Source organism: Rousettus aegyptiacus, unplaced genomic scaffold (genome assembly GCF_014176215.1).
Source record: "Rousettus aegyptiacus isolate mRouAeg1 unplaced genomic scaffold, mRouAeg1.p scaffold_m13_p_6, whole genome shotgun sequence".
In the NCBI taxonomy this organism is placed as follows: Eukaryota; Metazoa; Chordata; class Mammalia; order Chiroptera; family Pteropodidae; genus Rousettus; species Rousettus aegyptiacus.
The window spans coordinates 51,890,007-51,915,978 of record NW_023416309.1 but is presented as its reverse complement, the minus strand read 5'-3'; the positions used below and the strand labels follow the sequence as shown (position 1 = coordinate 51,915,978).

Here is a 25,972-nt window from a genome sequence, read left to right as displayed (position 1 = left end):
ATCAAATTGTATGAAATCAGAGACCAGGGCGTGGGGGAAAGACACGACACCCACAGCGTGTCCTCCTCATTGATCCAATCCCCAGAGGGGCCGCCCTGCAAACACCCTTGGACGCCCCCTGCCTGTGTGTTTCTGCTCCCCGCCCCAGGGCCATGCCTGGTTTCATCACCTCTGCCTCCCGTGCTTGATGATGGCGACTTTGATCTGAGCCCGAAACCTCACATCAGAGTGATCATTCGCTGACTATTTCTCACACATCCGGAAATTCTGAAACCCTCAACAGAATAGAGAGCGCTATAATGAGGACTTTTCTTTCGGGCCAATTAAGGTCGTTGAAAAGAACAGCGTCCCAAATTCAGAGTTGCCTACGCTTAGAATTACTGAGTTGCCCCAGCAACAGGTTACAGAAAGAGTACACTAAATTATGTCCACGAACAGAAGAAAAATGCAAACGTATAAATAAAAATACGATCAAGTAATTCCTTTGACAATAACATAATTTAATATAAATAGAAGGCAGGTTGCAAACATGGGTCTAAGCAATGACATGAGTTTTAAAGTTAGTTGGAAGGGTGTTTACCAGCAATTATGCTCTAGCTACCACCATAAGAACAGAGTTGAGAATTCCAGCCCTAGTGAAGCCATATAGATAATAACACATACCATTTTAAAACCACATTTCGCCCCCTTTTAGTAAACATCCACTTCTAGGGCTGTAGGTTTCCATAGAGAGGAACCGGGCAGGTCCCACCCCTAGGGGGTGAGGGGTCCTCTGGTTGGCCAGAGCTGCCCCCGACTGTGGGGAGCCAGGCTCATTCTCAGGAACCAGGTTGACACAGAAGGTTAAGTTTGGCCCTGTCCTGAACTACCTCCAGTCTAGGCTTATGAAATTCAATTTTATTAGTTTTAATTGTGAATGAAATTCTCCCTCGCTCTTCTTTTGATCTCTTTAGGTTTTACCATTCTGTCCTATAAACAAATAGCATTGCGTTTCTAATATGAATGACGGCAAAGCTATTTGGGTCCTCTTTGTATTACTGTCGGGTTTTAACAGCTCGCATAGAACAAATTTGGTTGTGTTTATATTAAAACCTCCTCAACAAGGGAAACAGAAGGATTAGATTCAATAAAAACAAGAGCGGCATTCTGAATGTGTTTAAACAAGTTTTCTCCACTGATAAATAGAACTACCGAGTATCATTTTCAACTAGACTGACAAGAAAAAAAGTCATCACTTCCCCTAAAGAATTTGTACAATGCTCAAGGCAAGTTACAGCTGGATCCTCTTAAAGAAATCAATCTTTTCTAGTAAATGACTCGTAAGACCATTTAAATCTATGAAGCTTTTCCGTAAGTTTATTCAATTAAAGGGATTTTTGATATTTTAGCAAATATTAAATTACCCGTAATAATCTTGTGATGTCAGAATGGAAAACAAAAACAACCCACACACCCAACAGCCCCTCTCCAGAGCCGGCGGCCTCAGCGTCAACTGTGCCCTCCTGGCCTGCGGACAAGTCTCCCTGCAGGATGATGGAAGTGACTTCGGTGCACTAATGCTGACAAATTTGCTTATCCTTCATGGTAATCACTCCTGCTTCTTTAGGGGAAAAATAATTTAAATACCTATGTACGGGGAGATTATATTATGCCACACTAAAAAGGAAGAAAATAACATCTATGATGACAAGCTAACATCAGTTGAGCCCGGACCAGGTAATCATATTATTCTCTTACTAAAGCAGAGTAACTTCTCTGCGTCCAGAATATATTTCATCTCAAATTGGGACGGTGACTTTTCTTAAAAAAAAAAAAAAAAAAAAAAATTCAAAAATGTTCACTTAAAAAAACTATGCTTTGGATATCTGTGTAACTTTTCTAATTTATTCATTCCTTCGTTTGTTTGTTTGTTTGTTTATTGCAGTTGACAAACCTCATAGTAGAAGGTATGTCTTATTCCCATCTAAGAAGTATAATCTAGCAATTAGATTATTGGGCTGAGTAAATGGAGGCATACAATGGCAAAAACGCAATCCTCATCCCTCCCTGCTAATAGGTGGGAGTCAGAATTTAGAAGGTAGAAGTCTCAAAGTTTTTGGTCTTGTCTTCTGGTGTGTAACGAGTCAACTATAGAATGGGGAGAATCACCTGCCTTCTTGGTCCAAGGATGAACGTAGAGTTTTTAAAAGGTGTTTGAAGTTTCCAAGAAAAACGATTGTGTACATTCTGGACGTACTTATTGGGTATCGTAGAGCACTGGAGTATCCCTTTCTATTAGCCTGGGAGGAAGAAGGCTGGACGATGCCGAGTGTTGGCGGGGTTATAGGTCTCCTCCTACACTGCTGGCGAGGCCGAAAAGCAGTGCTGTCTATGCACACCAGCACGTGTTCCTTAGGACTCAAACCTCCGCCTTCCAGATGCTCTTACAGGCTCCCAAAGGACTGGTCCACGGACATTCGCTGCAGTATCGTTTTTCATAGTTGGTCCTGGAAGCAACAGGGAAGTGTTAGCAGGTACAACATGGTGAGGGCATGCCACAGAGATGCTACGCACCAGCTGGAAGTAACAGAATAGATATCTGCACGGCAAGATGGATTTACTTGGAAAAACATAGTCCTGACCCAAAACAAACAAACAAACAAACAAGAAACAAATCTATATGACAGCACCATTAGTGTAAATGATCAATGAATGCAATACAGCACTATGTGTTTTACAAGAACACCTACGAACAAAAGATAACAGTCAGCTGGAGTGGCTGCATATGGCTGGGGTGGGTGGTGGGAATAGAGACTGAGGAATGAACGATGTAATTAAACAATACAAAAATGGGGGCCGTACATGGAACGATAGTATGTAGAGTAACAGTGCATTATGAACTGAATATGAGGAACTCAAATCTCTGCATTTCAAGGACCACCCCTCCCCCAAATATATGAACACACACACACACACACACACACACACACGCACACGCGCGCGAGATTGCGATGTGGTGACATATGGGCCAAATCAGCACGTTAAACGTTACGTTTTGTTTGGCCCACACAGTACGCATATTTCACTTGAAGAAGATCCTGTAGCACGACTACAAGTATATCTATCACAAGTTCAAAACGGCTGCCCAAGATGTCGCCACAGATCCCTGACGGTAAGTCCTTGATGAGTTCATGCTTTAGAGTGAACTCGTAATTAAATTTGTGAGGTTTTTAACCTTAAGATTTTCTCCATTGAAAGCTACTGCTTCGTCGGCCTTATTCATGCCTCACGGAGTCACCCATACCTCTGAGAGTAAAGACATTTCTAGGATTTTTCAGTTATTTGTGCAGCAAATGCCTCCGGGCCCACTGTGTGTCCCAGGCGTCCTGCCGCATTCCGAGGATACAGTGGAGAAGATGAGGGTGGCCTGTGTTCTCACGGGGCGTCCGGTCCAGGGGACACAGGAGCTGACGCTGAACACACGATCAGACCACGTGGTATGTGATCACCAGTTTGAGCATAAATGTGAGCCATGCAGTTAGGGAATCTACTAGAGACCGAGTCAGGAAGGGCCTCACTGAGCGGTGACCTCCGTGTGGTGTCCTGAGGCTGGAAAGGCTCAGCCCAGTGAGGGCGGAAGAGCAGGTAGAACAGCACGTACAAAAGCTCCAGGCTGGATCTCTTCTCTGCAGCACGTTTTGCAATGAACGCTTCCCTCCAGGTGACGTGGGGCAAATTCCTCCCTAGAGCTAAGTTGTTGTAACACACATCAGCTAGACCTCTGGTGAGTTTCCAGGAATCGCCTCTAGACCACAGAAACAACTCAACAACCCCATGTCCATCAGGGAATGATAAGAACATTTCAAAAATGAATCTCAAAGTATTCGATGTATAAATTCTATGCCATCGCCACTCAGTGAGAGCATGTCTTCAGCCCTCTCTTAAAAGCCATAGTTAAATAGGCCAGAAATTTAGCAAGTTTTCTTTATTTTTATTTGAGGGTATGCAAATAAGCAGCAGGCACTCCTGGGGAATTGATGTCATTGAACGTCTGTGCTCACCTTCCTTTTAAAAATAAGCAAGCAAATCAAATTCTGAAAAAAAAAACGCTTCGCCTAGATTATCCTATTTCTCAGCATCCTCATTTGCCGACCTTTCCTTTCTTTGGATGTGACAAGTTACATGTATCTGGACTCCAGGGCAGCTTTTATTATTTATTTGACTTTTGCTTCTTTTCAAAAGTTTCTCTGTAATTTTTGCTTCGGCCCCAGCATTGCAGACCTCTTCCCGATACCGCCTTCCCAGGGACTGCTCTGTGTTTTTCATTTGACTGGCATCAGTCTTTTTTTTCTCCTTCCCAAACTCCTGACTTGAAATTTCTGATCTTCTGGGTTCTCCTTTCTACCTCTCTTTATCCTCACCTTCCTCCTGTTTTATTTTTCCCAGCGGTTTCATCATTTGGAAAAGCGTCAAAGTAGCGAGCATGACTCAACACCTCATCTCTTCGGGGCACTGTCAGCTGAATTTAGTCACATTAAGGTCTAATGACTGAGCTAAATGGATTATGATTACATACTCTGCTGCTTTGGTCTGTGAAGTGTATTTTCAGTGAGGTGAAAACCTGCCACATTACCTGGGAAGAAGGTAAAAAAAAAAAAAATGCTAACACTTCAGCTAAAATAATATGCATTTATTCATTTGGTGAATATTTATTGGGCTTCTGTTATATGCTAGGCACTGTGTTAATTGTTGAGTATAAACTAATGAATAAAATAAACGTAGGCCCTGCCGTTAAGGAACTTAAGAGTCTAGGAGGAAACACAGACGTTAACAGGCTGGCATACAATATATATTTTTAAATTGTGGTGAGTGAATGGAGGGAAAAATAAGACGCTATGGGCTGAGTACAACTCAGGGAAATACTTGAGTAGTTGATAGAGTTGTCAGATTTAGCAAATAAAAATATAGGATGCTCAGTTAAATTTAAATTTCAGATAAACAATAAATACATTTTTGGCATAAGTATGTGCCATGCAATATTTGGGACTGACTTATACTAAAGGTGCTTGTCATTTACCTGAAATTTGACCTTCACTAGATGTCCTGTATTTTATCTGGCAGCCCAAGTAGTCAGAGAAGGCTTCTCTGAAGAGGTGGCATACGAGCTGAGCAATGAAGGGTGAAGAGCGAGCCAAGAAGAGGGAACTGAGTTGAAGACCACAAGAGTGAGAGTTGGGCACATCTGGGGAATGGACTGGGGACGGGATCCCTGGTTGGCGTGGGGACAAGGGCAGAGGCCAGGTCATGCAGGGCGGTCACTGAGTGTCTAAGAGCCTCGATTTTCTCATCTTTAAAATGAAGTAATTGGCTGTAAGACTTAAATGAATTAACGTATGTAAAACGCCTGGACGAGTGCAGGATAAGCAGAAAGCCTCTGTAAAGGTCAGCTGCTGGCATGGAAGGGCCACCGTCGCTGAGAGGCAGGAGGAACGGAGACCAGGCTGGAGTAAGGTGAGGCTGGGCCGGTGCCCCGAACGCAACTGGGCCTGTTCCCCAAGGCCAAGGCACTCAGGAGAGTTTCGAATGGCGGTGGTCTGGTTTTCCTCATTCTTTTCTTTCTCTAAAATTCTAAAATTACAAAATGTGAAATTTACCTTGAGATCCAAAAGGAAAAGGCTGTCAGCTCTCTGGAATAATCTGACCTCCAGAGGATGGGATATGTAGTCATGCAGAGTGAAAAAGAATAAAGTGTTTACGGTTGTTCTCTTTTGTAGGCGACTTTGCTATGAATCCCTTATTTGAAATAGCAGAAACTAAATCCGGCTAGTTTAGGATTTTCCTCTGGCTTCTGGTAGAACTTTCCAAGTTTTTATTCTATGCTGCTAATTTGAATTCTGAAATGATTGAGTTTATTGTTAATGATTCTATCAAAGTTTTGTCACGTAGCAATAATGTTTTAAACGTTTCTATACTCCTTCCTGATCTTGGCTCGTCACTAATGATTAGTGTTTTCATTTTATAGATTTGGTGTGCTCTTGCATCTTTATTAACATGAAAATTTTTTAAGTTTCCTTGCAGTGAATCCGAATTAGAGAGAGGAATTTCCTCAGATTCTGCTGGGGTTGATGTCCTCCAACCCTGTGGCCTTCAGGGAGTGGCCTCAGCCTTCAGCCTTTCTGTTGGGGCCGCTACCCTTGAAGGAACCCTGCCGGGCCAGCCTCTCCTGATTCCGACCCAAGATGAGCCCTTGACCTTCAAACTGAGGAATATCAATGGGAACATATTAAGGCCCATCAAATTCCTTCCTTGTTCAGCTGTTTCCTCACAGCAAGTGGAGCTGGAGTTTAGGCTTTTCTTTCTCCTTCTGGTCTTATTAGGAGTCTCCACGCAAAAGAGACTTTGGAATGAGTGGTAGGGGAACGGCACACTTCACAGTTTCCAGAAGCAAGTTTGCCGTCATGAGTATTGTTTGATGACTGGAGTTGGGAGGGAGTGGGGGGACACCTGTATCCATCATCCGAGGGGAGACCTGCCCCAAACGTCTCAACATCAGTAGTTTGTTCATTCTTTTATCATAGAGCATTTATTGAATGATTAGTATATGCTGGGCCTAGAGATAAATAAGTGAACAGGATAGATATGGTCTTTGCCTAATGCAGCTCACAGCCAGCAGATTTCTGATGTCTCTGCCCAGCCTCCCGGAGAAACTCGCTGTATGTGGTAGAGAATCAACATAATCGTTTGAGAACGATGGCACTCCACCTGTGTGGCTGCTTTTCCTCCTGTGGTGGTCATGCTGCATTTCGTTAAACTCAGAGCCATCTCCTGTGCCCCGTCTTGAGCCCATTGTCTAAACCACACATAGAACTTTTCGGGGATTTCATTGCTGTGCTATGATGTCAACACACCTAGATGTCTATGTTCTTCATTTCTTTTAAGGCCAACGGAATAGCCGAGTCCAGTGTACCCAAAGAAAGTGCCAGAAGACATGTTCCATCCACTCGAAGTCCTGAGGTGGCAGTTTAATGATCTCCTGTCATTAAGGAGGTTTTCCCTAAGCAGTGGTAGCGACATGTCTGACGAAGCTGACACTGCTGGATCTCACATCCCCAACAGTATCAACGAGGAAGAAAATGAGGCAGGACGCCATTACTCTGAACATCCAAACTCAGTGGCGTTTGGCCAGGCCGCAGAGGCAGGCCACTTCTTGTAGATTTTGCTGCCGAGCTTTTGAAAGCGTGTTGCTGGTAGAAGGCCTGCTAATTGTAGCCGTAACCTTGACTCCTTGCTGTGGCAAACTGGGAGGAAAATTACCTAATAATATTGAATTTTACCTACATAATTCTTCTACGAGCCCTTTGGACTTGCCTTGTGTTTTTCATGCTTCTTAATTTCTTAAGCCAGAACTGTAGGATTGGGGCTAGAGTAGGTGATGTTTCTGAAGGAAACAGACCACTTATTGGTCCCAGGTGGGACTGAAGCTTTTGATCCTAATACAACCATTTTTTAAGCAACACCCGGGACTTGTAAAATTGGTCATTTTATTACAGAAATACATTATACTTTTGGTTACAAAATGCTCCGTTGGGAGCTGCCACCTGATCGGCCAATGGTGCAGTCAACTTTTGCAGTCATTTTCTAACCAAATAACATATTAGGTTTTACAAACGTTTTTGCTTGTGCGGCTTAGGGAAAGAAAACCATTCTTTATGAATACTGACATGCAACTGAGCGCGCTTGGAGAAAGAAAGTTATTCAGCAAAGCCACAGTTTATTTTAAGTGACATCGAAACAGAAATTTGCTAGTTCGTAAATTATTATGAACAATTCTGCCAAGGCTGTGCAATTATCACTTGTTTATTATCGCGCCATCTCGTTTGATCCTCACAACAGCCATCTGGGATGGGGAGGGCAAGAATCATTGTGCCTGCTGGTCAGCTGAAGCCATAAGGTTCATGGGACAGAAATGACCACGTCTCCTCTGGCTAGAGTCAGAGGTCTAGAACTGGAGACTTTCATTCCAATGATCTTTTCTGACTATTTTGTTCTTTGTTGTTTACAATGGCAGCTCTGGGAGCGTCTCGAGAAGAGTCTTTTGGTGCATTGATCTGGTTTCTTCTGAGAAAGGGTAAAACGTTTCGTGGTGATATAGGCAAGGGGACCTTTCCATTTTTTTTCCTTCTTCTTTATTTGTTTTGCTAGCTGATGAGAAAGTGGTGAAACTTGAAGACCACCAGAAACACACCCTATCATCTGTTATTCTGCTTATAAAGGACCCAACCCTCTTTAGTGGCCAAACCCACTTGATCCTCATCTTTTCCAGTGGAAATAATTCTGTTAAGAGCCATCCTTCTCTCTGAGTGCACCTTTATGGAGCAGACCAGAGGGGAAAGTAATTGAATTTAATAAAAGCTGTTCTCAATATAAAGCCACAGGGAAATACATTTAACTTCAAAGCCAAGATGCGTGATTCCTAAATATAATTAATTGCCTGGCTGTTTCTCTCATCAAATTTCAATCTGACAGTAAAGAAGTGAATTCTTGGGCACTTTTAGTGTATAGTAACATGAATTCACCATTGGTACTTTTGGATAGATTGATAAAAGTCATTCTCAGAAACGTCATTCTTTAGATTTATCAGAGTCGCCACAGCTATAACTTTTTGCCCCATCTGTGCAGGAGAACTAGCCACAGGATTAGGTAATCCTAACAGAATTGTCGAAGGAACAACTTCGTCCCCACATCCTTTTAAAAACTTGCCTTTAAAAGAAAAAAAAAAAATCTTCAGGGAAAATTCTTCTCTGAGCAACCTTATTAAAGAATATGTCTGGTTTTGGTGTCCTTGTTTGCAAGCGCTGAGTATTAGTTAAACACAGACTTAGAAGTAAGGAAATGTGCTCATCCTTGTCTGAAACCAACTAAGGGGTGAATGTCTCTAACGCAGCAGGTCAAAAAAGTGTGAGTGCAGGGTGTTCCCGAGGAAGGCAGGACCACAGCTGCACCTCGCTGGCTGGGGGAACTTCGACTTGCACCACGTGTCTCCCCTTTCTGGGGAAGAGCTCCTTTCCAGGCGGCAGACCACTGTTATTCAAGGACTGGCCCCTTTCTTCTCGTCCCACCTTCCCAAGGGAGAGTTAGTCGCCTTCTTCATTCCGTGAAGTTGCACAAGGAGAGAAGGTGGGGGTCTAAGAGGGAGAAGTCGTTGTGAGAAATGAGACTAGAAAGGACCTTGTGCCCCAAATTCTCTTCCGCGCGAAAATAAAAGCACAGGACATCCCAGATGAGTCTGAGTGTGCCGCCACAACCCGAGTCATCACGAGAGACGGTGTTTCATCGGAAGGCAAGTTCGCACTAAACTGCTTGCATTTAGAAGTACTTCAAGGAAGAATAATGGACAGTTGAAAAGGAGAGATGGTCGTGAATGTATTAAAAATTTTAGTAGTAATAGCAAATTTCTAACAAAATTTGAGAGAAAAGAGTTATATGCATGAAAATATCAATTGTAGGGTTATCCACGATGGTAAAATACTAAAATCGTTCCAATGTCCAAGAGAAAGGTATTGCTTAGGTAAATTACAGGACGTTTATTTGGTAATATAATAATGCAGTTATTATTTTGTTAGCTATAAAGGTGGAAGGAATATGGAAAAGTGTTTATGATATATAAAATTTAAAAGCACGAGTGTGTGCATGTATGACTGTAACTATGTAAAAACATTTAAGAGCAAAGACTAGAAGTAACTATATATAAAGAAGAAAATATTAATGTTGGGGTAGTGAAATTATAGTTTAAAAACTCCTACATTTTACTTCATGGCATGATTTTTTAAAAAAAATATATATAATGAAAAAACATAGTAGAAAAGTCAAAGCTGCCATTAAACATTTATTAGCTTCTCATCAAGAACTTGCAGCTTTAGGTTCTCTTTATCTGAAGTCGACTATTGGATTTTAGTCACAGGCCCGGAGAGCAGGAGGGTCTGGGTATTATGGAAAAGCATGGCGTTCTCCATCTGCCCGGTAAGCCAGACAGACCCTTCATTTCCCTCTGCTCACAGCTCTGCATTCTCAGCATTATCTAATCCTCAGCTTGGCCAGATGGATCAACAGTGGAACTGGGGGCCCCCTTCAGGTTTTATGAAGAGCCAGGCTATTTGAATGGCCTGAGATTATTGAATGCTTTCTGATGACTCACCTCCCATAAAGGGGACTTTATGGTGAGCAATTAGGAGCTTGGGGGACTGCGGACCATGGGGATTAGCCATCTACCCACCTTCCCTGAACACCAGCTCCCCTAATAACATTCTGGAATGATATGCATGCCCTCAGCTGGGGAATGTACTGACAGAGCCCCTCAGGAGGCTGTCTCCATCAGATTGGAAGTCAGCAAGTCCCCTGGGTATGTGTCTTCTGCAGCAGAGCCTGGAAAGGACAGGCCAGTGAGCCCCCCCCTGAGTCTGAGCAGGTAAACCCAGTCCTCTGATGTTGGCCTGCGTCACCTGGCAAGTACAGGAGGAAGAGGCTGACGTGGTCCTTAGGCCCACAGGCTGGGCGAGCGGATCTTGCTCAGCATGGGAGGAGGACTGTCTGCCTGCCCACTCTGATCCTCGCTCACTCCCTTTCACCCCACTGGGTTTCACTCAGTTTACCCAACATGCCAGATGTGTCCATCTCAAGGCATTCGGGTCTTCCCTTTCTAATTCTGGGAAGACTCTTTCCCCTTCTTTTCTCCAGGGTTACTTCTTTTCATCCTTTTTAACTTAAAGAGCCATCCTAGGCATCCTTCCCCATCCCCTTACTTAAAGTGTGTAGTGCCCCAATTTAATTATTCTCCCTTTCAATTTCTTTTATGTTTCTTTCTACGTTTTTGATCATAGAAAGTGTAATTTTTATTTACTGGCGTGCTTATCTGTTTTTCTCTGTCTTCTCTGCTAGATTGTATTCTTGCCAAGGTCAGGGAGTGTGTCGACCCTATTTACTAGCCACCAGGGCAGCGCTTGGCACATAGCATGAGCTTAATAAATACTTGCTGGGTGAAGGAGTGAGTGCTGGATAGGATGTGAACAACTAGCATTTCTTAAATTAGAGCCCACCTCGAAGGGCTGGCCTTGCCATCCTTTGACACAGAGCTGGCTGCCTCTATGGTGCAAGGCTGAACTTGATGTTCTCAGAGTCTGAGACAGATCAAACCACCTGGGAGAGGCTGCTCCCATCCTGAGACCTCAGAAAGGGAGTTCCAGAGACTGAGGACTGTTCATCTCAGACCTGCTGCCCAGCAGGTGGTGGTTGGACTAAGTTATCTGAAGGTGCCCTGTCAATCAGGAGGAAGAGAGTGGGGGGCTGCAAAGGTGAACTTGGCTGTTGAAAGAAGGACTTGGTGATCATCGTGGAGTGACATGAAGGCGCGTGAACCAATGGTGTCAAAATGGAGAATGTCTGCACAGCCTGGTTCCCATCTTAGCTTCAGTGGAAACTTGAAAGGCAGGGCGGCTTTGAGGAAACCCAGGATGTGGAGGGAGAGGGCCCCAAAGAATCACTGCTTGACCCCTCCACTTCTTAGGGAGGGTACTGTAAGTGGAAGGAAAGGAAGGAAAAGTCTAGCACGATGCCCTTTACTGATTTGCTCTCTGGCTTAGGGCTTCCTACACGCCCGGCGACCTCCATCCTGGTAAGAGGTGCAGCCATCATATTTCTTAAGACTCGATTCAAAGTTCTCTTGCTTATATAAGTTTTTCAAGAAAACCTTTAAAAAGTCTCTGCTAGCAATTACTCATATTTTTAGAAAATGTGAGCTTAGTGTTACTTGCCGTTGTGCTCTTGTGGCTGGAGATCAAGGCAGACATAACATTTAATGAACGTTTCTGGTCAATAAATAAACCAAACGGCAAAAGGAATCCCACCTCCTGATTTCTAGTCCAGTCCGTCTCCTGAGTAGTATTTTGGAATGTGGCAGCTTTAATAGTTTTCTGTCTTTTCATTTTCATAAACCAATAGCCAAGGACTCTTAAAAAAAAAAAAAAGATCGTGTCACAATTTATTTAATTTCCATGTTGAGCTATTCTAGTTGCTGCCACTTTTGCTCCTATAAATTATACGACAACAAACATCCTCGTGCGTGTGTGTGTGTCTTTGTATACCTAGTCGTACTCCTAGGAAATTCTTGGTTCCCGAGAAACAAACGTAATTTAAATATTTATTTATGAAATAAACCACATACATGAGCATATATAATACATATTTATGGATTAAAGAACAATTGTGAAATCAACACCTGCAAATCCATCACCCAACTTGGGAACTGGGATGTTACGAACACACGTGAAGCCCCCCTGTCCCCCGCCGACCGTGTCCCCTCCCTGACTACTGATCTCGTTCTGGTCCCTACCTTCAGAGACAGTCGCTCTCCTGAATTTCGTTGTTGGCATCCATTTCCTTACAGTTTAACCACTCATGTATGCATTCGCCGAAATGTATATACATGCCTATTTTGCGTGTTTTGACCTGTATATAAATGATCTCACATTCTACATATTCTTCTGTGGCAGGCTTTTTTTTATTCACTCTATATTATGTTTCTAGGACTTCTGGACACATGACATTATTATCGTCGCATAGTATTCCTTTGAAGAACTATTTCACTGTTTATTGATTTTGCTGTTCTTGAGATTTCAATTATTTCTAACTTTTGCTCCACCAAACAACGCTGTCATGAACATTTGGTCATGTCTCCTGGTGCACACATGTAAGTGTCATGTTCTCCTTTTATTATTTCATTATTATTTTTAAATTCTTTAATGTCACCACATACTTGACCCCTTTTACCCCCATCTACCTACCCACTGTGTCAAGCACTAGTCCATTGTCCATGTCTATGAGTCTGTTTGTTTGTCCTGTTCGTTGCTTTTAGGTTTATGTCCCACATATAAGTGATATCATGTGGTTTTCAACATTTTTTGTCTGTTTTTTTTCGCTTACTATGATCATCTCGAGGCCCATCCATATTGTCGCAAATGGCAATATTTCATTACTTCTTATCGCTGAGTAATATTCCATTGTATATATGTACCACAGCTTCTTTATCCAGTTATCTATCGTAAGACATTTCAGTTGCTTCCACGTCCTGGCCACCATGAATAATGCTGCTATTAACATCGGTATGAAAATATCTTTTCAGATATGAGTTTTCAAGTCTTTGGGGTAGACACCCAGCGGAGGGATTGCTGGATCATACAGTAGATCAATTCTTAGTTTTTTGAGGAACCTCCATACTGTTTTCCACAGTGGATGTACCAATTTTCAGTCCCACCAGCAGTGTGTGAGGGTTCTTTTTTCTCTGCATCCTCTCCAGCATTTGTTATTATTTGTCCTGTTGATAACAGCTATTCTAACAGGTGTGAGATGATATCTCACTGTGGTTTTGATTTGTGTTTCCCTAATAGCTAGTGATGAAGAGCATCTTTTCATATGTTTGTTGGCCATTCGTATGTCCTCTAGGGAGAAGTGTCTGTTCAAGTCCTCTGCCCATTCTTTGATTGGATCGTTGATATTTTTGTTGTTATTGAGTTGTATGAGTTCTTTGTTAAGTGTCATGTTTTGGGGGTCATGTTCATTCTATACATGTTCAAATGTAATAATTTAAATCCATGGGTTTTATAATGAAAGCATAGGGATTAGATTAATTAAATTAAATGAATTAAAATAGACAAGGAGAAGTTTCAGGGGTTCTCTGACATCCAAGTTGGGGTGAACAACCTTTGACACAGAGACATACAACATCTCTCATTCCTCCTCTACAACACCAGCAGCCAACCTACCCACAAGAGTCACTTTTGGCCCAGACAAGAACCATGGAGTGTCCACCGTTTTCTGAGTTGTGGAGCGTGACATCTTACTCAGTGACAAACAGGCACAATGCTTCGACCAACCTTTGGGAGCAGGACTAAGGTAACACACATTTGCTGAGCACCTCAACCATAGTAAACGGTTTGCTAGGCATTTTATGTGTACCGTTTTGTAGGAATCATTTAATCTTTACAGCTACACTTTGACGTAGAGTCCTGTCCCCATTTTGCAACTGAGCAATTAAAGCTCGGAAAGATTGAGAAATTTGTTCAAAATCATCATCAATAATGGTGAAGATGGGGTCCCAATCTTGTCTCATCATTTCTTCTCATAGGTCGTACCTGGCATGGTTGGCGCTCTGCAAATATTTGTGAGCATATGAATGGAGGAAGAAAGATATGGAATGGGTGACCACTTAAAAACAAACCAAAAAAACTCTGGCAGGGTCAAGTGTCTAGTTTTCATTAGCCAGTAGCTCTCTGGACCCATCTTTGCAGCAGAGCTGAAGAACAGGTTGGAAACCGCCAAGTTACCTTTGCTGCAGGGAATGGCCAGGACTCTGCATGGCCACCTGCCTTGGGTAAATCATCATGTTTTCTGACCTTCGGAATGACCTGAAGTGAAGCAACAGCTGGCAGGGCAGATGTCCTCCTCTGTCGGTAAGGACACGGGACTGGCCATTCTGTGCTTGCCCAGGAAGCCCCCAGATGTTAGGCCAGCCCCCTGTCTTCCGCTGTAGGATTTCAAAGAGACTTGTAAAGAAGAATCCCTAATCCACCCAAGCCCTGGGGAGGAGGTGGTATTACCCCCAGGTCGGGGTGGGGAGGGGCCGATTCACTGTGGAAGTCATAAATCAGGGCACTGGGTAGCCCAAGGCAGCTGAGGCATCCTGAGAACTTGAGAGTTAAAATGCCGGTTGGTCCAGCTGCAGCCCTTGTCGGAGCATGATTCTGGGACTCACCTAAGGTCATTGGAACCTGGGAAAGAGGCCCAGGTCCCGGGCCCAGGTCCCGGGCCCAGGTGTCCTCACCCTTTTGGTACCTGAAAACTGATCCCTCAGGGTTGCATGTCATTCCTCAGAGCTCAACACACAGCCAATTGGGAAAAAAAAACAAGGAAACAAACAAACTAGGACTGTTGTAATAAACTGTATTGATGCTATCATGGAAAGAGAGAGTATGTCCTTTAAAAGACTTAAATTAATTTTAAAACATGGATTTAAGATGAGCGCTCTGTAATCAGCCTGCATTACTGCTTGAAAGAATAAGAGCATTTAATAATAAAAATACATGTGTATATATATTTGTAGTATGTTATTTAAAGTTTTTCAGGCCTTTATTCTCACCTGAAGTAAATTTTAGCTTCTAATCTTAGCTGCCTTGGGTTATAAAGTGTTGTTGTTCTCACTTTATATGTGAATGGGTATTAATATATTTTTATGTACTATATTTTAATCTAAGAATATAAATATATAGCTATGTAATTACCTTTATAATTTATATATAAATTTATGATATAATTATATATAAATTGCTATATATTACATGTACTTTAATAGCTACACATAAGTATATAAATATAACATTTAAAATTTTATATATTTATCCTTACGTAATTTATATATAAGTATATAAATATACCATTATAATTTTAAATATATTTATTCAGATTTAAATATATATTTAGTGCATAATGTGAATTAATGCACCTCGGCATGGAAATTGGAGGGAGGGGTGATCAATATCAACACGGCTCACAGGGAAACAAAGCTGGGTGATTAAAAACTAAGAGTTGGGGGTTTCCCGTCCCGCTGTGCAATAATACCAGCTCGCCCAGGCAGCCCAGGTGTAGCCTCTGCTCTCCCTTCCCTGCACATCAGCCTTACAAGTCTCGCAGAGCTGGAGGCTTGTTAATTTAGAAGGCTGTACAGATGGACTAACTGAAGCTTTAGTCATTATACTTAATTGGGCGAGTGGCCCTCAGAGCTGTCTATAAACTGTGTGTTCACAGTGAGGTAATTAATAACGCCACTTCCTTTCGGGAGACATATCATTAGCCATTATTTCTAGAAACATGACATTGATCTCTTTATTCAGAGAGGTAATTGCAGGTTTCTGAAAAGAGTGTATGGTTTACCCAACAATTCCCCACAAATGACATCATCTCTGAAAAGTAAAACCCACAAAATCTGTCATTTTGAATCCATAGTTAGGATTTTGTTCCCTAGGTGGTAAAAGAAGACTCTAGAAAAAAGAAAAAAAGAAGAAGAAGAAGTATTTTGATATGGAAATAAGAGTGAAAGATAAGATTTTTTAAAATTTTTATTTATTTATTTATTTATTTATTTATTTATTTATTTTTTAGATATTAGTAATTTCTTTTATAAGGCCGGTTAAGGGGGTTGAGTTAGAGCTTGTTAGGATTATAGCAAGAAGTGAAACAAAGTAAGAATGAAAAAAATTTTTTTTAAACTTTTACAACTGCCTTTAGGTAATTGTTTTCTTATTGTGTCTTACAACATGCTCGCAAATGAATTCGATTTCAACATTAACATGTGAAAAACCATGAGTTCCAAAATCCAATTCTTTACATTAAAAGGAAGCCAGGAAATGCGACAGGACTTGACATTTTGCACTGATTGGATTCTATACTGTGGAGCGAGAAGCAAAGGGGAATTTCAGAATAAGTTTTGCTAAAGCCTCCAGCTGACTTACCATCAACAGTCCTACTTTCAGTGTTCATATTAAATTTAAAAAATCCAACTTGCCACATTTCACTTTTTTTTTTTTAAGAGACTTTATAAGGTAATGGTAGGATAAAAGAGAAACAAGACCTTTATTCATTTGGATTATTTTCCCGCCAGTTTCCAATCCTTGCCTGGTTTTTAGAACAACCTGAGTTCATTTGAAAAAGGAGATTTTAGCAAATTAGAACGAGGTAGCCTATTTGAATAAACTGCAAGATAATCTGCTTCCAACCTCTTTTGTAAACTTCACACTGTTAATCTTTCCAATGCTGACTTTTATAAAACTATGATTTCCCAAAGTGTCTTTCTTTTTATTAACTTATTTGGCACCAGCTTCCCTGTTTTTGGAGAAGAGTCCTATATGGAAACCATAGAACCTCTAAACTTGTCATAAACCAATATTTCTCAAGTATTTTACAGGGGATACCAAATGTGCAAGATGCTACAAGTAAATTTGGAATGTGATATGTTTTCTGTTCCTCTCTTGTGCATATTGGAATATTAAAGGCTCTGAGAAGTCCTGTATGAAGGATGCTGCTTAGTTTTGTTTACCCAGAGGATTTTTATAAAAGCTTTTTAGTCTTTTTAACTTGTCTGTATATTTTTAAATGTTTGTAACAGTGAATTAAAGCAAAAACAATTTTACTGTTGTGCTTTTTTGTTTTTTGTTTTTTTGTTTTTTGCATAGTACCTCTTAACATCTTGCAGTTAGCATTTCTTAAATCCCCATAAAACATACTTTCCTAAGTGGCTCCATTTAATCTATTTGTTGAGTTTCACTGCTTTTCAAATAAATAAGAGAATCACCTGAATACGGATCTACTGGTCAAATATAAAAGTTTTACATTGAAAAACTAGTGAACATCGTAGTTATGAATTCATTTCTCCAATATAAAATAATTTTCATTGTTAATCAAAGCTGGGAAGATGACATTGAAAAGACTAGATTTGCGTTCGGCCTTAAAGTAGAAGGGAAAAGATGTTTTTCATTAAATAGTTTTAATCAGCAGTATATTTAAGTTCCCCCAAAAAATAAATTCAAAATTTTAAGAGAAACTTGATGAAAAGAAATATCTTTTATATTTCAGGTTCAAATAAATAATGGAATTAAAAATGTTCAAATGCCTAAATAATTATTTAAAATGTCATTTAATGTCTCAATACCAAGTGGGTCGATATTGATTTGGATAACTTGGCATTTTAGGTTTCGGAGACTTGGAGAAGGTATTTATGGCTTATGGGTTTTAAAGCCGTCATCTCAGGATGAATTTGGTTAACGTTATTAAAAGCTACATCTTAAATATCTATGCTTTGTTTAATACGTTAAATTTATTAGTAGAGTTGTCTGTTGGATTTTATTTCTAACCTGGCAGGAGCATGTGCATTTTAATCTAAATTTAATCTAAATGCTCAAATTTATCTTCAAATGCTTTACTTAGTTAATTATGCAGACATATCTTGGTAATGCAGCAAACAACTCTATCCAAGGTGTACTTTGGACACTTAATTATCCACGAGAATTGAAAATCCTTTGATTAAAACAAATCGCTCCCATTAAGAATCAAAAACTCCGTTTTTCTCTTTCAAATTCAGACCCTAATAGGTCCTCGTTCATCATATATATCACCAGTGAGGCTTTGCTCAGGGGGCTGGGGACACCGTAGAGAGTCCTGAAGTGGGGGGTTGGGGATGCAGATCGTAAGGGTTTCTCTGAAGGGCATCCTTCTAGGATTTATTGGTTTTAGGCATATTAAAATGGACTGATTAATCTAATGCTTTCCTAATGTCTTGGATTATTCAATGTGTGACAGATAAACAATGAAAAAGTCTTCTAAGGGGTATTTAAGTTAAACAAATAAATTCTGGCTACGTCAAGTTAGTGGATCAAGATGTTTTTGTCTTTCCTTTCCTGCCTTGGTGGGTCTGATAAAATCAGAAACTTCTCAACCCTTTGGATTTTTAAGTAGGAAAGAAAGGCCAGATTTAGGCCTGGATGCCTCTCCCTGGGCCCACTGAACCCGAACCAAGTGGTTGTGGGTTGCAGGAACAAGAGCGTCTTTGTCGTCTTCATTAATCAAACCCACCAAGCCAGATGAATGGGAGGCATTTTTTAAAGTAAAATAATTCACTAGCATTTGGATGTGTTTCTCTTTCATTAGTTTGATGAGCCCCCAAGTATGAAGACTTGTCAAACACCTGGTATTAACCCTGTGCTAGTGACCTAGGGAGAAGCGAGAGGATAGGCAGGTGGAAGGAGCTGAATGAGAGGCCTTTTCTGTGCAGCCCGTGCTCCAGATGAAAAGCATCATTACCACAATGATACTTCTAATTATACTGTCATTAGGATACGTCTTCGGTTTGCAGTGGTGCAGGGAGCCTTGCCTTTAGACAACGTGATCCAGGAGACAGTGAAAGCTGGGGGGCCCCTGGAGGCATTAACCCTTTCTCTAGATGCAACACAACTGAAGTCCTCAATGTCAAACTCAAGAGTTTTTGACTCGCCTTGCACCATTCTTCCCGCCTTGCAGGTAAAAGGCGTCAAAACAAGCAGCACACATGTCACCATGGAAGAATGTATCAGTGAGGGCTTCTTGGTCATAGTTGGTATTTCCACGATTTCATGTTCAAAGTTCCACTCAAGTTCAGCCAAGGGACATGAGTTTTACTGTGGAATGTATCAGTCTAACTATCTCCACACCACTGAATAACAAATGACCAAACGAAGGTACTTTTGTATTCTTAATTGCAGCGTGTTTACAAAAGCAAAATTGGGTACTGCAGAATTAAGAATATATAGGGCAATATGTCTGTCTGTGTAGCTTAGAGAAAAAATGGGCTTTGAAGTTTAATGGGCTTGAATTTGAATCTCAGCCTCATATCTTGCTAGATTTTTGGCCCTGAGGAGATTAACAGTTTCTAAACCCAGATTTCCTCATCTGTAAAATGGGGACAGGTAGTAGTACCTGCCTCACAGAGATGTGAGAAGGAATAAATGATAATTTGTATCCATCGCTAAGCAGTACTGTGAAAACATGTACCAAACACTGAGAAGATAGATAGTTCTGTGAAGTGGTAGTTTCTAAAAGTTTTCTTAAAGTGAGTCTGCGTTTTCCTGAAATGACCAGTCTATTGGAAGTGCCTGTCTATCTTATCATGAAGAAACTCACCGATTGGGTCCCTATTTCTGAAGTTAGATATAAGTCACTTTCTGTAGCTTCCATTTGCAAAGTGCCTTAAAGAAGGGTTATTGGTGAACTAAATTCTTTATTTCTAAGTCTGCTTTGAATACAACAAGCTCCTCAAAACTGTTTTGGAATGAATGCCCAATAAAACACAATAAAATAGTGTGTTTTATGTTGGTGACATTTGGACAGGGAAAATGATATTGTTAGGAAGAAGAATCCCTGAATATTTTCAAGACTTTACTCTGCAGAATAATAAACCACAATGACCCAAATGGGGTCATGGATTGTAGCATGAATAAATTCAATCCTGTTGACATCTTTTAAAAATTGTGTCTGCCCTCAGCTTTCAACTGGCATTGAGATTAAAAAAAAAAAAATTGCATTTCATACACATAAATGGATTTACACATAGGATGAGAATTAGAACTATTTGGGGGGAAAGCATTATACATATTGAAAGTATTCTTACACTTCATTGCTATTCTTTTTAGAATAGCCAACATATATACATCTGCATTGAACAATAGTCTAGAGAAACCACAATTTAAACTATTTCAAAATAAATCAGTGTTGAATTCCACACTTAGATGGTTTGGATTGTTCATGAAGCGTAATGAAAAGCGTATATTGGGAGGATTTATTTTACTGACAAATACCACTGAAGACCCACTGTGGTGAGTGGTATGGGGCCGGTACGAAGGAAGTACCAAGGGGACTGGGGGCTATCAGAGGACACACTCACACACACACACACACACACACACACACACACACACACACGCTGTGCAAATTTTATGCAGAACACACATGTGCACATCTCAGGTATGTTATAACTCCATACGCATCTCAGGTAATTGTTGACCACTGGAAAAATATTAAGAAATTATTGTCATATTTCTAACTCAGTAATGGAACTTCATTAGGTGAAATTATTATTATTATTATTTGTTTTCAAATCCTTTCTGTAATTATTTTAAAACTTATACATCTTGTGCGTTCTGGTATCATGATAACGTCAAATTATTATGAACTCTGAAGGATAGCTAAATCCATGAGCTAGTTAATTTCTACTATCATTGTAAAGATGACATTGTATTGCTATGAATTTTAATTAAAATGGCAGACTTTGTTTAATCCTTTTATTAAAAAAGCTCCCTACAATGCAAGTAAAAAGTTTATGTAAGAAAGCAGTTAATTTTTGAGATGTTTGAATATCTTTTCTGTTCAAATCTTATAAATGTAGCCCTGCATCAATCCATTTTTTCCTTAGAAGGCAGGTTTTCACCTATTTTGTATAAAAAGTAGAGCCTGGAATTTGCTTTAAGCATAATTAGGGCCCTAAAATGTATGGTTGCTCTCTGAAAACTATATCTCCGAGCTCTTTTGCAATACAAGTTAATTAACTGGATTTAGATATTTGCAAGATGATATATTTAATGGGATTACTGCTCATATAATGTTCTCAGTGACTGATTTGCAATCTAAGCTCACGGAACCGAGGACTGAATTTCCAGCTCTTTGAGAGTTAATGTTGTGTTAAAGAAAAGTACAATTTGAACCCCATTGTTCATGAATAGGTGAGTTATTCCCCTGAAATGGAGCCGGGACCTACAAGGGCTGCAGTGGGCAGATGCGTGAGCAGGAGCTTGCAAACCATCACATTCCAGCCATGGCCCCAGGTAGCTGGATCCCCACACCTGAACTCCTGACAAGTTCAAGGCAATTGTGTGTCTCGTCAAAATATAATGGCCCATTATTCACCGTCTGTCTCTCAAGTGGGATCAATTAGATGCTTCTGTTCCACAGGCTTAAAGATAAACACCTATGTTTTGGTTGGTTGAGAGTTAAAATGAAACCATACATAACCACTCGGCATCCCTAGACCTGACCATTGTAAGCACAGAATGTTCTAAATCCACCTTTCAATGCGGTCATTCAAAATATTTGTGATTATTTTATCAAATTGGGTGGAAATGAAAGTCATAATTTGCTTTGAAGGAAGACAGTAGAAAAATGTCAGCTTTCCAAAAAAAAAAAAAAAAAAAAAAATCCCTTCCCTGCTTGCTTTTGTCTCTTTCTCTCTGTTTTGTTAAGCAAATATATTTCTACCCTTCAGTTGGGTTCACCTTAATGTTAAAACTTCAGACACTGAACATGCCATCACTAATGAATATAATTTAAATCTTCCTGATCAGGGGACTACCATAAAAAAAGCATCTTAACTTAAACGTTGAAACTTTTATTAAATGTATAAATATTAGCTCAGTCAAATAACTATCAAGAAAAAATTTAAATTCGCCCTTAGTTGGAAGGCTATATAAATAGCACATCCAGTTTCTCGTTTTCATTGGAACTTAGTGAAACGGTTCTGTGCGTTTGACAGAACGTGATAGTGATCATTTCCAGGAATCGATAGACACAGCCCGTGCCTTGTATTTGAGCGTCCGCATCACACTGAACCCTCTCAAGCACAAGGATCACTTTAAAAGAAAGCGTCTTTCCTTCATGTACACACACGACAGTTTCCCTCAGCTTTGAACTAGGTTCTCATAAAGGCGAGCTGTTCAGCAAAAACGAGAATATAATTTGAATACGGGTGTTAAAAGCTCAGAGGCCAGGACCACCAAATGCAAGGGCTGAGTCTGCTAAGAGGTCATTTGGTTGAAGTTCACTTTCTGGAGCAGAAGGCTATAGTCCAAAAAGGTAAAATGACATGCCGGATGGGACACCTGGAGGCTGGGTCTCATTCGACTCACTCAGCTCCCTGGGTTGAGTGAGAAAGGCAGGTGCACGAAACAAGAAGGAATCTAAATTTTACTCTCTTGCCTCCCAAACACTCTACAAAGTCCGAAGAAGCTCACAGTCACACACTGCTCGCTCACTTCTCCTCTACCTGCCATAGACACCTATCAGTGGGAAATCTCGTCACCAGCAATAGTTGGGGACATAGGGGTTAGCACAGACCCCAGTAGCCCTGTAGTGATTTTGGGTTCCAAGAATTCTGGGAATCAGGTTCCAGGGAGTCTTGAGCTCAAGCCGTTGGGACACACTTCCATCCCCTCTCTTAGCTGTCTCTCTCGTCTTCCCTTCGTTTCTTTCCCGACCCACCTTAGATAAGGCAATCGCTGCTCTTCTGTATTTTCACGTGTTTCGACTTTAGAGGTTCATGGAAAGAACTATTTTTCTACCTTAGTGAACTTGTCCTAAATCAAGGGAGTTGGATTCAGCCTCCTGGCCCTTTTCACCTCATTAACCTCCACCCTTCCTGTAAATCGAGGCTCGTTTTCAAGCCTTTCTTATGCTTCGCAACCCGGTCAATCCCTCCATTGCAGGCTTTTATAATACCAGGTGTCTCACCTTTGTAGGACTTAGCACAACTGCCATGTTAAATGTAGCGGTGTGCTATTTCCATGATAAGTTTTTATTTTGAAATAGTTGAGACTCTGAAGAATTCGGAAAGTTACTACTGAGAATTCTTGCATACCCTTCACCCAGCTTCTCGGGTGACAACATCGGTGACAGCATTGGACGTGATACACTGTCAAAATCAGGCATCGGCATTGGTACAATACTATTAATTTGGGTAAAAAATATACTTGGGCGTCAACAGACTTTACATGAACAGCGTGCATGTGTGTGTGCGCGCGTGTGTGGTTTCATGAAATTTTAGATACACTGGTAACTGTTGCCACAATCAGATTACAGAGCTGTTGTCTTCACCATGAAGAAACTCCTTGTGTTACCGCTTAATAGAGATCCCTTTCCCCTGCTCTGACCTCTTGCAGTCACTGACCTGCTGTCCATCACAGTTTGCATTAGCAATGTTATAAGTGGAATCATACAGCATGGAATCTGACAATGGAATAAAGTGTCCAACTTGCGTGCTTCCCATAATTTGATCCCACTTACTACCTAGCAGTAAGTAGGATCCCTTGGTGTAGATGGTCCATAATTAGCTTATTCATTCGCCTGTTCAAGAACATTTGGGTTGTTTCCAGTTTGGGGTTATCACAAAGAAAACTTCTATCAACATTTGTGTACAGGTCTTTGTGTGAATTATACGGTTTTGTTTCTCTTGAATAAATACTCAGAAGTGAGATTAAAAGGTTGTAAAGTAAGCGTATGACTATGAGAAAATGCCAAACTGGTTTCTAGTGTGGCTGCACTGTGTTACAGGCCCACTGATGATGTATGAGAGATCTAGTTCTCTACATCTTCATCAACACTTAGTGTTGTTAGTGGTTTTTATTTTAGCAATTCTGATAGGTGTGTAGTGGTACCTCCGTATACTTTTAATTTGCATGACCTCGATGACTAATGATGTTGGACATCTTTTTGTGTATTCATTTGCCATCTACATACCCTCTTTGGTGAAATGTCTGTTCAAGTCTTGCCTATTTTTTAATTGGGTTGTTTGTTTTCTTACTGTTGAATTTAGAGTGCTCTTTATATATACAAGTCCTTCATCAGATATGTGATGCCCAAATGCTTTATCCCTGTCTGAGGCTTATCATTTTATCTTCTTAAGAGGACATTTTGAAGAAGAAATGTTCTTAATATTGGTTAAGTCCACTTATCTATTTTTTCTTTTATGAATCATTTTTTGATATCATGTCTAAGAAATCGTGTCCAAGCAAACTTCATCCAACCCCAGGTCACAAAGTCCCCAAATGATTCTGATACAGTTTGAGCATCAAGCATTGTACTAGCTTATGGTCTTTTCATATGCTAATATCTAAGAATCTAGCATCTGAGTTCAAAGGTGACACTAATAGTCTTTTAGTTCATTGCAACAGAGAGTGCTTAATGCAAAGTTTTTTGGGGCTGCAAAGACGACATTGACTTTGTCCAAAATATCGGTTATTGAAACAAGGTTTTGAGCAACATGAAAAATTATGGCTGTGTTAAAATAATGTTATAGCCTACCTAGCGAAAGAACCCCAAACAACAACAAAACAAATGACTTGCAATAAATGCAAAAAGAGGTCAGCTTACCATTTAGGACCATGATTGTATAGTGTACCCCAGCTGTGGATGCGGAAAAGCTGATTCTACTGCCTCCCACCTCCCACTTTCAAAACCAGGACAAGACGGTTTCTCTATAAATGGAAGGAGTTTATACCTGGAATAGGACCAAATTCTGTTTATATGAAAGGTATGCTGTGCATATGCTGCGAAGAGCCCAGTCCCTCCTGGGGATCTTGGCAAAGGTCATCGCTGTCCATGGGAACTTCGGCATGACTCACACCAAGTTAAGCTAAGGCCATTGGCTACAGAATCTTTTTCGTGACACGAAATCTAGGAGAGTATTGGAATCTAAAGACAGAATAAGAGAGAGAGAAGAGAGAGAAAAAGAAGAAGGAGGAGGAGGAGGAAGAGGAGGAGGAGGAGACAGAGGAAGGAGAGAGGGAGAGGGAGATAAGAAAGAAGGAAGAAAGGAAGGAAGGAAAAAAGGAAGTCTCATATGTCTCCATAAATTACATCTGTACTCCACCAGTGTTCAAACTCTTAGAGATGGCTTTAATAAAAAGTATGTCATTATTCATTTTATTACTTGTAGGAAGTCAATCTAGCACTGCTCACCATTTCCTATCTTGCTCACTTCATGACTTTAAGCAGATTCCATATCTTAATTTCAAAGAACCTAAAATATTGGTTCCTATGATTTCCCCCTCCAAATCTTATCCCACTGAGCCTCCCTAACTGTTAGAAAGATGCCGACTCTTAACATCATCAGAGATGAGAATTCCCAGTCTTATTTTTAAAGGAGCAGGACAGAGAAAACCACTATGGGACTTTTCAGAGACCAACACATGAGAAACAAAATAACCCATTAAAATTCAATACAATACCCTGAATTCCTGTTAGTCATTTTTGAAAAGAGAAACGAGCATTGGTTACACAAAGATAAGGCTAAGATGCTTAACAGCCGGTAACTGAGATGCTCTGTAGCAGGCAGGAAAAAGCAATGAGGGCCCTGTAAATACGACTTTAGACTTTGCTGGGGGAAACATGACATGTCCGTCCAGCGTGCATTCTGGCTTGCCTCTCTGTCGCCATCGATTTAAACAAACTCTTTAGTGTCCTCGTGAATTTGTATCATGAGATGTTAGGAAAGAACAGTCCTTCAGTGTATTAATGAGCAAGTGGTCAGGTCACCTCTGCAAGCAAATACTTTAAAAAATAATCCCAGCCAGGCTCTGCCTGTGCCTGAAGCAAG

The 25,972-nt window shown here is 40.6% G+C and overlaps 1 long non-coding RNA gene across 1 annotated transcript in view; it reads right to left on the bottom strand.

Moving 5' to 3' along the window:
* Nucleotides 1-479: 479 nt before the first annotated feature.
* The window catches only part of LOC118603857, a 148,651-nt gene continuing 123,158 nt past the window's right edge, over nt 480-25,972 (bottom strand). Inside the window, exon 5 of the long non-coding RNA XR_004951379.1 lies at nt 480-2,486. This is a non-coding gene — a long non-coding RNA (uncharacterized LOC118603857). The remainder of the gene's footprint in view (nt 2,487-25,972) is intronic.